Consider the following 11,921-nt stretch of genomic DNA (forward strand, 5'->3'; position numbering starts at 1 on the left):
CATGTCTTCATGCCCTCATTATGCTTTGCACAAGGAATGATTTTAAGAGTGTTATGAATAGAAGATTTAAGAGTTATGAATAGAATATATTTAAAGACCAGGCCTGAGTATTTTTTTATTGTATTTAGCAGGCTAATATGTTGACTCACTGGAGCAATCAATGGGGTGAACACAACGCAGGCCTGTGCTGTTAACTGACTCACCTGAGATGACTAACACCAGGTTAAAGTGGGGGTGGGGTGGGGAGGAATGCAGTTCCGCCACCTCAGATAAATTAATAATAAATATATTCCTTCATACCAACAATATAGCACGATTGTATTGTTAAAATAAATGATGAGTTAATTATTCGCGTGTACAGAGGTGACCAAGAAGCTAGCAATTCTTGTCCAAAATGTATTGCTACACCACGATACTCAATATATTGTCCAACGGTGAGTCATTTTTCCCCATTGCACCGACACTGGATTTAGGGTTCCCCCACCTGCCAAATCCCACTTTAACCACTGACTAACACGTACTGTAAGTGATAATGCCAAGGTTATTTTCTGTGTCTCTGAGGTCAAGGGGCAGGATTATCTTCATACTTTGAGTTGAGAGCTTCGATGATGACATTGAACATTGCACCAAAGCTTGAGGAAGGTATCCACTGATTATGGGTATAACAATGAACTACAACTGCTAAAGGCAAACTAAACTGAGACACCAATATGTCCAATACCCTGCTGAAGTCACTTGGAATCATATGAGCATAAAGTGTTTTGAGGGGATAAAGGAAACTGAAAAGCCAAGGTATTATGTTGTCCAATTAGAAAAAAAACATGGTGGCACCACGGTGGATGAGTGTGACAGTGATGATGCGAAGAGTATGGAGGCATGTGATTGGTGCAGTGGCTGATATGAGGTACGTGGTCCCCTAGTGAGGGATGATAAAGGGGGATGATAGGGGAGGCCACCAGAGTGGGAATGTAAGTGTGTGTGTGTGTGTGTGTCAAACGAGAACACTGCCAGGCCCAGCTCTGCAGGGATGAGGGTCAGGAAAGGGAGATGACTGGCAGGGAGGATTGCGGGGGGGGGGTTGTCTTCCTGAGCGAAGAGTGGCTTAGAGAAAGTGCCACGCGCTCCACCGTAAATTATGTGGCGCCGGCGAAGGAGTCCCCAGCTGGGTGTGCAGCTCAGGCAGGGTAATTACACAGCCTTTCTCCCTCTCTCCCGCCTCCCTACCTACCACTGCTGCTGAAGCTGCTGCGTGCATACACACACACACACACACACACACACACACACTTGTGTTTCCTCAATCTCTCTGTTTCTCTGCTCCATTCTCTCTACACACACACACACATTTTATGCTTTACCTACACACCTATTTAGTGTCTTTCTCATCTTTATCTTTCCTGCATACATACATATTTTATTTCACGTGTAAGTGTGTGTGTGTGTGTGTGTGTGTGTGTGTGTGTGTGTGTGTGTGTGTGTGTGTGTGTTTCACACACTCTTCTACCACCAGTCCTAAAATAACAGCCAGTTACACTCCACAGGCTATCGTTCACTGGTGAACAAACGCACACACACCCACCCCCACACACACACACACACACACACACACACACACACACACACACACACACACACACACACACACACACACACACACACACAGGGTAACACTAACTCAGCCATGTGAAATTGAGTTGACACCACATTGGCGGCATTGCTATGGCGAATTTGGATACAGAGCACTAATGAGCAGGTGATATGTGGAACCTCCTCACTCTCTCTCTCATACACACACACACACACACAATACCCAGCATCAGTTTGTGTCCTAAAACAACAGCATCCATCTCTTTTTTCTCTGTCTCTGTGACTGGTGATAGTGAAGAGATGCCTTTCCTCTTTTCCCTTTGTGGTTTTGCAGCAATAGCTTTCCTGCTCTCTCCCTCAGTGTCATTGGTTTAATGTGGTCAGTGGCTCTCTCTCTCGCTCTCTCTCTCTCTCTCTCTCTGTGTTTGTGTGTGTGTGTGTGTGTGTGTGTGTGTGTGGGGGCTGTTTTGTGTGTTCAGAGTGCAAACCTTTTTTCTTGTGTTTATATGGTTTGTTTGGGTTTAAATATGAGGGTTCTGACAGCAGGTTTTGTGTACCTTTGCAATCATCTGAGTCTGTGTACTTCTCTTTTGTGCAACTTTGACTGTGAAACTTTGTGCAACTGTGTGTGTGTGTGTGTGTGTGTGTGTTTCTAGCATACACTTTGATTTTGGGCATGTGTGTGTTCTGCTTGTGAAGACAGTTCTGCCAGACAGTCGGAGAGGGTGCACCGGCATCTAAATCCAATTGTGGAAGAGTAGCAGAAATATTGAGCAGAAGCGTGAGAGAGCACTGAGAAAGTGGAGACTAAATGGAAGAGAGAAGCAACAGAAATGAGGTGTTTCCCCTCCCCATCCACTCTGTGCAGTAGGCAAAAGGACAGAGCAAAAGGAAAATAAAATACAGCAAAAGTAAAAGTTAAAAAAAACATTAGGTATCCCTCCTTTGTGTTTTCTCTCTCCCTCTCTCTCCCTTTCTCTCTCCTCTCTCCCTTCTTCTCTCTCTTCTTTCCTCTCTCTCTCTCTCGTTGCACTTCTCTGCATTAGAGTTATTTATACTCCTCCTCTTTCTTCTCTGGTCATTATGCTACATCTCATTACCCAGCTCCGCAACCGTGGCATTATGCGTCAGAAAATCCCTAAAAAACAGAGCGTGAGAGAGAGGAAGAGTGACCTTGCCCTCTCCCATTCTCCTCTTTTCCTCTTTCTCTCTCTTCTCTTCTGTTAAATTGCCTATTATTCATCTACTTCCCCTGTCCTTAGACTAGTTTACCTCTTCTTTCTCTCTTTCTGTTTCTCTCTTTCTCTTGAACCCACTCTTTACATCTCCTCCTCAATATCTATCCCTGATTTTCCTCTCTCTCTCCTCTCCACTCTATACACACTATATATTTTGCCCTTACCCTTTCCTTCTCTCTTTATTCTCTCTCTCTCTCTCTCTCTCTCTCTCTCTCTCTCTCTCTCTCTCTTAGTACTTTAATGACAGGATAGGGTAAAGACAGACTGGCGCACCCCCATGCTGTGCCCAAGACGCTCATTAAAGTCCCAGGATGCTTAGCGTGACGAAGGCGACGTGATGCGAGGCAAGGTGCCACGATCGTGAGATGTGCAGATGTCCTCCTCTGACAGGAGCACTGCGCCCTGTTCACCTCTACCTCCTCTCTGCCGCTCCTCCTCTCGTTCAATGACTCCTCAAGAGCAAAGAAGAAACACTTCCCTTCCACCGTCCCAGACATCTAAAGGTACCATCAGGACGCATGTGATTGGAGACACCAAGTGTATACATGAGATTGAAGGAATGCATGGAAAAGCACAGATATGTATGCAAATGTAAATGTAAATGTATTTATATAGCACATTATCATGCACAGTGGTCATTCAATGTGCTTTGGATGAAGGAATTAAGGAAAAGGGGAATGCATGGGTGCAAGAAAGAAAGAAAGAAAGAAAGAAAGAAAAAAGAAAAAAAACATGATCCTTTTCAAACCACTGTACACACTGTGTGGGACTACTTGTACTGTGGGACCCACCTGCATGGCGTGATGGTAGACATTTTGCATTTACGAAGAACACACATCACCATGTCCATGGCCACATGCATGAGACACCTGGTGTGTGTGATGTCTGTCTGTCTGGCCTCAGCTATCTGAGACATCTGAACCGCCAGACATCTCACCATGGCACCAGAGTATGGGTCAGTCCTTGTGTCAATCCAAGGGCAGTTTGGGACAAGGCCGCTCCTCAGTCTGTCAGCGTTTGAGAGTGACCGCAGGACCTTATTTGACCACAGACCTCTAACCTCTGGGGGTGAGGCTGTCAGCGCTGTCAGGACAGCAGGGTGAAGTGCGCTCTTCAGGGGACCAGGGCCCGGATGAGGGCAGAGTCGCCCATCCCCTCCCATACTCACTCCAGTCCCACTCCACTCAGCCAGCCCGGATCAGTCGGTCTGACATCCGCTCTTTCAGTTTGTCTGACTCATATGTCAGTGGGACACATACAGACGGTTCATCTGACCGCTCTGCCAGTGCCCCATACTTTGAGTTGTGATTCAGACAGATGGGACAAAGACACCAGTTTATGTAAACATAAAAGGTAAGACCCCTGTGAGTCAGTGTGTCTGTGCTTGTGGCTCACCGTCTAGGTGCGGTGATCTAGTCCAGACAGAGGCATCCGCTCGCAGAAGAAAAGATTACGCCTGTGATTGCCGCTCCACTTGGGAGAAGTCAGAGTGATGAAAACACGCTAAAGTGGATTAGTCGCCAGCGCCTTGCATTTGGGACTCTGGGGTGAGACAGTGTGCTCTGCCTATCAGCCGGAGAAAAGCACAGTTTTGTTCGGGATCACAAATCATTCTTAATTATTATTCTGCAGATTCACAACAAAGGGGGAGATATTGTAATGAGTCGCTGCTCTCTTTCTTCTGTACCTTGTGTGCAGAGGTGAATGCTCATTTTTCAGCCATATATTTGCATAAATTCTCATCTTTTTAGCGCGGGCTGCCAAAAGTGATAAAATGCAGCCAGAGGAAAGTTACGGAAGAGAGAGGGAGGGAGGAAGAGGCAGGGAAAGAGAAATAGAGGAAAGGAAGGAAACAAGGGAAGAGGAGAGAGTAGGAAAGCGAGGGAGAGAGAGGAAAAGTTAAAAAAGAGGGACTATTTGCCGTAACAAGGATTTGAAGACAGGAAGAGGCAGATGAAAGAAAGGGGAATGAAGACAAATAATGAAGTGTGTGGAAAGAGGAAGAGAGTGAGAGAAGAAAAAAAACTAATGAAAAAAGAAAAGCTTCAGGAAGGAAGTAGAAAAAGAAGAAAGAGGTTGAGAAAATGAATGTTGGAAAAGAGCAGAATGAGAAAAAAGGGTAAATAAAGGGATGAATTGTGAGGAAAAAGAAAGACAAGACATGGGAAAATTCTAAAGTGATGGTGAGAGGGAGAGAATTGGGAGAGAGGAAGGGAGAGAATTGGGAGAGAGGAAAGGAGAGAGGGAGGGAGGGAGGAGGTGAGAACAGTTGATGCTGAAGCGGTTGTGCTTGTGCTTCTTTTGCAGACCCATTTAGAGCAGTTCAGATGCAAGTGGCCACCACCGCCTTTCAGCTGTATGGAGCTGACAAGAACGAGAGGACAGGAGAGCACCTCGACCTCTCACACACTCCACACACACTCTGTACTCCACACACACACACACACACACACACACACACACACACACACTTTATACTCCACACACACACACACACACACACACACACACACACACACACACACACACTACGGAATCATCCTCAGCCATCTGCCACTTTGTTTAATATAAATACACATACACGCACACACATCATACACACAGAACCATAAAGGTGTAGACATGCATTTACACTTATAATATACAAGTACAATTTTATTGCACAGACAGCAAACACACACACACACACACACTACAACTACCACTGATTGAGGACCCTTCCCCTAGACACAGGTCATATATATCACAGAGCATACATTAAATATGAATAGGTGTTGATGTTGGAGCGCTGTCTCAAGTCAAGTGGTGGGGGCTTTATGTGCTGTGGGCGAAGGAGTTCATATTTAAATCCTCCATTCACAGCTCTGGCCAGTGCTTAAGAAATCTCCAGAGAGTCATAGCACATTCTGAATAGTCCTAATAAAAAGTCTGTGTGTGTGTGTTTGTGTGTGTGTGTGCGTCAGTAATTGTGTGTATGTGTGTGCATGTCTGGAAAATATCATCTTGTGTGTGGGTTTAAAGCAGTGTCACGAATTGCAGTATACAAATTGGTATTTGTACGTCTTCCTGTCATTTTCTAACACAGGCCTACTGGGTTAGCCTGGCCTCGGCCTGCCTACGTACTTCCGGTCGATTTCTTTTCCCTACAGTACTCTGTCTGGAATAGGTTGATTCGCGCTCGTTTACTTTGGAGGTTGGGCAGCCGACCAACCAGCGAACAGAGGGCGTCCCTGAGAGCGATTACGTACCCAGGCATGGTGTTTCAATTACTACGTCCCCGCCCCCGAAGCAGATCGCTTGGAATACATCAACGTAGGGAGCGAAAAGGACTTATACTTATGAAATCTTTGAGCAAATGTGAAAAATAGTTTAGCCTATTAACAGGAGTGTCACGAACGAAGTCACAGTGGAGTAGGATGTTATATCGTCAGCTAAACTTTAGTCATAGATTTTGTCACTTGAAATAGGCTACGAACGTACCCGAGTCAAACTTTAGTTTAGTAGGCTACATGGTCGCGTCAAAATCGCTATTTTTTAAAACACTAAGAAGGCTCGACATAACTTGAAACTTTGATCGAAGCATCATCAGTGTCTCTACATATGAACTCGAGCATTAAGAACATTGTTCGTGTACACATAGTTTACTAAAAAGAAAGATTTTGGACAACTCACTCCTTGCAAGATGGCAGTGAGCAGAAAAAACAAGTGAGTTGTTCAAAACCTCTCTTTTAGTAAACTGTGTACACCAACAATGTTTTCAATGCTCGAGTTCATGTGTAGAGACACTGATGATACTTCGTTCAAAGTTTCATGTTGTGTCGAGCCTTCGTAGCGTTTGAAAAATAGCGATTTTGATGTGATTGTATCAAAAAAGTAGTGGCACTATAGGATTCCCATTCAAAAGGTAATTTCACCCGAAAACGACAACGCATACAAGATTATAAGTGGTGCTTTGGACGTACTTATGCATTTATATGAAAGTTTGACTTGGGTACATTCACAAAACACTATATGATGAATATTGGCGAGAGTTACGCAGATGAAACGTGTGATTGTTTGCTGATAAGATGCACGCTTGCTTGTTATGGGCGTGATGCAGAGAAACGTCTCTGTATGATGAAATGCCAGTTGTTAGTGATTGGTTCAAAGCGGTTCAAAGGAACTCCAATGATTTTAAACCTCAAACTGTGCCCTCCCACCCGGAAATAAACGTACACCTATGGATCTAGGCCATACTCTCTGCGAAGTCAGAGAGTCTGGTTTCCAGGCTACTACTGGGTGCCCATTAAGCACTAAGTCAGTGCGTCATGAAAAACATTTGAGACCATTATTTTAAGGTAAAAAACACCTTCATAGTGTTGCTTTACTGTTACATTAAACATACATATAGCTTTTAATGAATAAAACAAGTTAGATCTGACACAATGTTGAACATACAAACATGAACCTATACTGATGCACGCACACACACACACACACACTTTGGGTTCTATTAGGTCTCTCCCTTCATCCAGCCTTAAGAGAGGCTGGGACAGAGGTGTGTAGGATCTGAATCACAGCCATCACAGCATGGGGTGGTTTCAAATCTCCTACCTTTGAGAGAGAGGAGACAGAAGGAGAGAGACAGAGCCAAAGGGTCAGGCAGAGAGAGAGAGAGAGAGAGAGAGAGAGAGACTGGTTTGATCCAGAGAGCAAAAGCAGAAAAACAAAAGAGAATGAACCCATCATAGGATTGAAAAAAAATAAGAAGAAAGTGCAGAAAGTAAAGGAAGAGAGAGAGAGAATGTGTGTGTGTGTGTAGTGAGAAAATATAGTCATAAAGACTATATTTAAAGTAAAAGGTGACAGGACATTGAAAGATAAACGTTGTATCTTGTTATAGTGGCCATAATCTTGTTTTGTTTTACTCACAGCGACCATCTAAATGAGATTGCTACAACTATGCCATTGTAGCATACCCAACTGATTAGTAAACAATTGTAGCATACCCAACTGATTTATTTTTATTTTATCCTTTATTTTACCAGGTGAGTCACATTGAGATCTTACATCTATTTTTCAAGGGACCTGGCACCGCTGTGTTACACAGCTTTAGCTGTCTCTATGCTGGAGATAAGCCCTGAATGAAGGAACAGCATCCTGAGTGATGGAGCTAAGGCCTGAATGAAGGAACAACATCCTGAATTGAGGAACAACAATTGAATTCAATTCAATTGAATTCCTTGAATTTCCCCTGGGGATCTATCTATCTACAACATCCTGAATGATGGAGCTAAGGCCTGAATTGAGGAACAACATCCTGAATGATGGAAATAACACAACCGTGGCAGTCCCTTCTGTCAAGACAGAAGATTACTTCTTCCATTTCTTCTCTGGAAATATTAAGGGGTCTATTAAATGCCTTATTTCTGTTACACTCGCATTGCAACACTCCATGTCCACATTGCAGCAATCCATGCAGACACAGACCCATTATGGTCTCTACTTGTGGAGAGTACAGTCAAGAATGGGACACAGTGTGTATGATTAATTATGAAAATGAGAGAGAGGATCCACTAGAATAATCACTCATTTGCATTCAAATCAGCAGGGGAGACGGTCCTGTGTCTCAAACCCGTCACTATACCGCGCAAGGCTCTCTCTTAACTCCAGCTGGCGAGCGCTGACGTGTCGCGCTGAGGAAGCATGTGCTCAACACCGCACTGTGCAGCGTTAGCGCTCGCCGTGGGTCAACAGACGACGGCATCGCCTGCAAACTCGCACGTCCGTCCCTTCCCATCACCAACGCGTGACGGAGATTAATAGCCCACGCTCATTGACGGAGTGACTTAGAGTTCCTTATCAGGGGGGCAGAGGGCAGGGGGCATGGTGCTCTGCGGCACAGCAAGTGTGTGTATATCTGTGTGTGTGTGTGTTTATCTGTGTGTGTGTGTGTGTGTGTGTTTCCTCGGTGCGGTGGCGGGTTATTAGGGGCTATAATTGCAGAGACATTTAAAGCGTTTCCCCTCCAGGGAGCGTGGAATCTAATAAAGCCTTCATAAGAGTGAGCGTCTGAGTGCGAGCGCTCCTGCTGCTGCTGCTGTCATCGCCAGTGCCTCTGCCTCTGCTCCTACCTCTGCCTCTGCTCCTGCCTCTGCTCCGTCAGGCACACAGACACACGGACACACACACAGATGGGCACTCAGACACACAGACAAATGGTCGCGGCACACAGACAGGGGCACACAGACAGACAGGCACACAGACACATGGGCACACAGACAGATGCGCACACAGACACATGGGCACACAGACAGACGGGCACACACACACAGACGGGCACTCAGACACACAGACAAATGGCCGCACGGGCACACAGACAGACGGGCACACAGACAAACAGGCACACGGGCACACAGACACATAGGCACACAGACAGATGCGCACACAGACACATGGGCACACAGACACACGGGCACACAGACAGACGAGCGGAGAGGTAGAGACTCCACTGGCGGTGGCGGCGGACACTGGCGGCAGAATAAAGCCTTGGGAGCCGCGAGCTGAGCCGGGGAAATGAGTGATTTATGGCAGGCGGCGCCACTCCAGATTAGTTGCTTTATTAAAAATATACGAGCCCAGGCCTGCAGTTTGACAAGGCTTTTTTGGGCTGTGCTGAATTTGTGTGAGTTTAGGTGTGCATGTCTAGTGTGTGTGTGTATGTGTATCTAGTGGGAGTGCTTGTGTGTTTGTGTGTGTGTGTGTGTATCTAGAGTGTGTGTATGTTTATGTGAATGTAGTTACTGCAGGAGTAATGAATATATCTCTGTCTGTGTCAGTGAAATGTAGAGTAGTTAGCTTGGTGTGGTTGATGGGTAGTCTTATGGGTTTGTGTGTGTGTGTGTGTGTGTGTGTTGTATGATTGTGTAGCTCTCTTACCCTCTCCTTTTCTTTTCCCCTCCATGATGTCTCTCCATCTTTCCATCGCTTTCTCTCTCCCTCTCTTTTTCCATTTTTCTCCCTCTTCTCCATCTCTCTCTCTTTCTCTCCACCCCCCTCCTCTCTCTCTCTCAAGGATACAAGGAAGTTTATTGTCACATGCATATAGTTACTGGAAGTAAGAAATGCAGTGAAATTATATCTGTATATATGTGTGCATTTATGGGGGGGGAAGAGGGGTTTAGTAGATTAAGTGGCAGGGCTGCATAAAAAAAGGTGGGGGAGGATTGGGATTGGGGGCACCAACAAGGAGCACCCAAGAGCAACAGGGGCAAGGAAAAACTCCCTTACCAAGGAAGAAACCTTGGGCAGATCCATGGCTCAAGGGGCTATCCCAACTGCCAGGGGTCTTGGTGTGTGTGTTGGGGAGATGACAGGGGAGATGGGATAGTGCGCTGTGTATGTGGGAAGAGGGCAGTGTGCAATTTGTGTGTTGGAGAAGCTTTCTCATGAGACAATGTACTGTGTATGTAGGGGAGAGGGGGGGAGGGCAGTGTACTGCAAGTATGGTGAAGGGACTTACTATTGCAAGCAGAGTACTGTATGTATGATGTATATGAGTGATGACAGTGAAGATGTGTGTGTGGGCGGGAGGGGAGTGGAGCAGTGACTGTGTGTGTGTGTGTGTGCAGTGTGTGTGGGGGTAGGTTGGGGCAGTGTGCTGTAAGTATGTAGAGGATGTGTGTTGGAGAAGATCCTGAAGACAATTTGCTGTGTAGGGAGGGGGCAGTGTGCAGCAAGTAGAGGAGGCTTACTGTAGCAAGCAGCATGCTGTATGTATGTGTGGTGATGACAGTGATGATGTAAGTGTGTGTGTTTTTTTGTGAGTGTGTTGGGGGTGGGGGGCAGAAAGGCTAGGCAATCAAGGACATGGGTAGATACTGTAGATGGAAGAGAAATCAAAAATAATAAATAAAATGTTCTATGGAGATGTGCAAAAGTTGGAGAAAGTCAGATGTGTGTGTGTGTGTGTGTGTTTTTTTAAGTACATTTTTATTGAAAGAAAATTTCCTAATACAGGGTGTACATTGTGACACATCCTTCTTTTTGGTTTTGTTTTTTCCAAATAAGGAACCCAATCCCACCCACCCACCCATACACACTGCCTTAATATGAAATTAAAGAAAAGTAATGTATGCATAAAAATACATAAAAAATAGAAAACAAAACAAAACATAGCACGTCTCGTTTCCAGATAGTATGTCTGAGCACAACATACATACAGTATACCCATGTACACACACAGTGCATATATTAACAACTATACAGACAAATATGTACATAAATACATTTTTTAAAAAGAGGAAAAAAAAAAAACAACGCACATATGCCGGGCCGTAATATGTGATCCTAAGGGAGAGTGGTGAGGGTTTCAAAGTATGAAATCAGTGGATCCATGATAGCTTCAGCGAAAGTTCTACTAGGAAGACTTCGTGTGTAGCTTACTCCTCCCATGCCTGGAGCCAATCTTAACTTTGCTACTTTGGGAAAGCCCTGCAATCTGATCATTCACTCAGTTTCAATCAGCTAGCCTATAGAATTCAGTGGGCTCTTTAAATGCCACCTAACACTGCTTCTGCTTCTCCAGTGCGCTGACTTTGGCGTCTAGCTCCAGGCTTCCGTGGACCTGGGCTCTCTCTGCATTTTATTAGCCCCTTCTGCCCTCCCAGTGGCTTCGTTTGCTTTCTGTTCAGACCTGTCGTCCTTCAGTCAGGGCCACTGCATGCATGCTTCATCGCTAATCTCTGCCTATCCGACCAGTCAAACTCAGCTGTTGCAGCCTTCAATTCCGCGATAGCCTACTGCGGTGCGTCCGTCCTCGCCGCAACTCTGTTGCAGGCCCATGTCGTGTTGACAATTTTCTCAAGCTTCAGCGTCTGGTTGGCAAGGTTATCGTGCTCTCTTCCCAAACTCCTCGAGCTGGGCTACACTCTACCCACAGTCATGCAACCTGCTTGCTGCTGATATTCGTGGGCAGCAAACTGGCTTGACACGGTTTAACTTTCACTAAGCCTCCTTACACCAATTCCTGCTGATTTATAATCCTTGCGATTCGTGCTGTAAATTGCTGCCTGCACCACGCTGCCCAACCCTGTATTAAGACCTGTTTAATTGATG

Source organism: Alosa alosa, chromosome 11 (genome assembly GCF_017589495.1).
Source record: "Alosa alosa isolate M-15738 ecotype Scorff River chromosome 11, AALO_Geno_1.1, whole genome shotgun sequence".
Classification (NCBI taxonomy): domain Eukaryota; kingdom Metazoa; phylum Chordata; class Actinopteri; order Clupeiformes; family Clupeidae; genus Alosa; species Alosa alosa.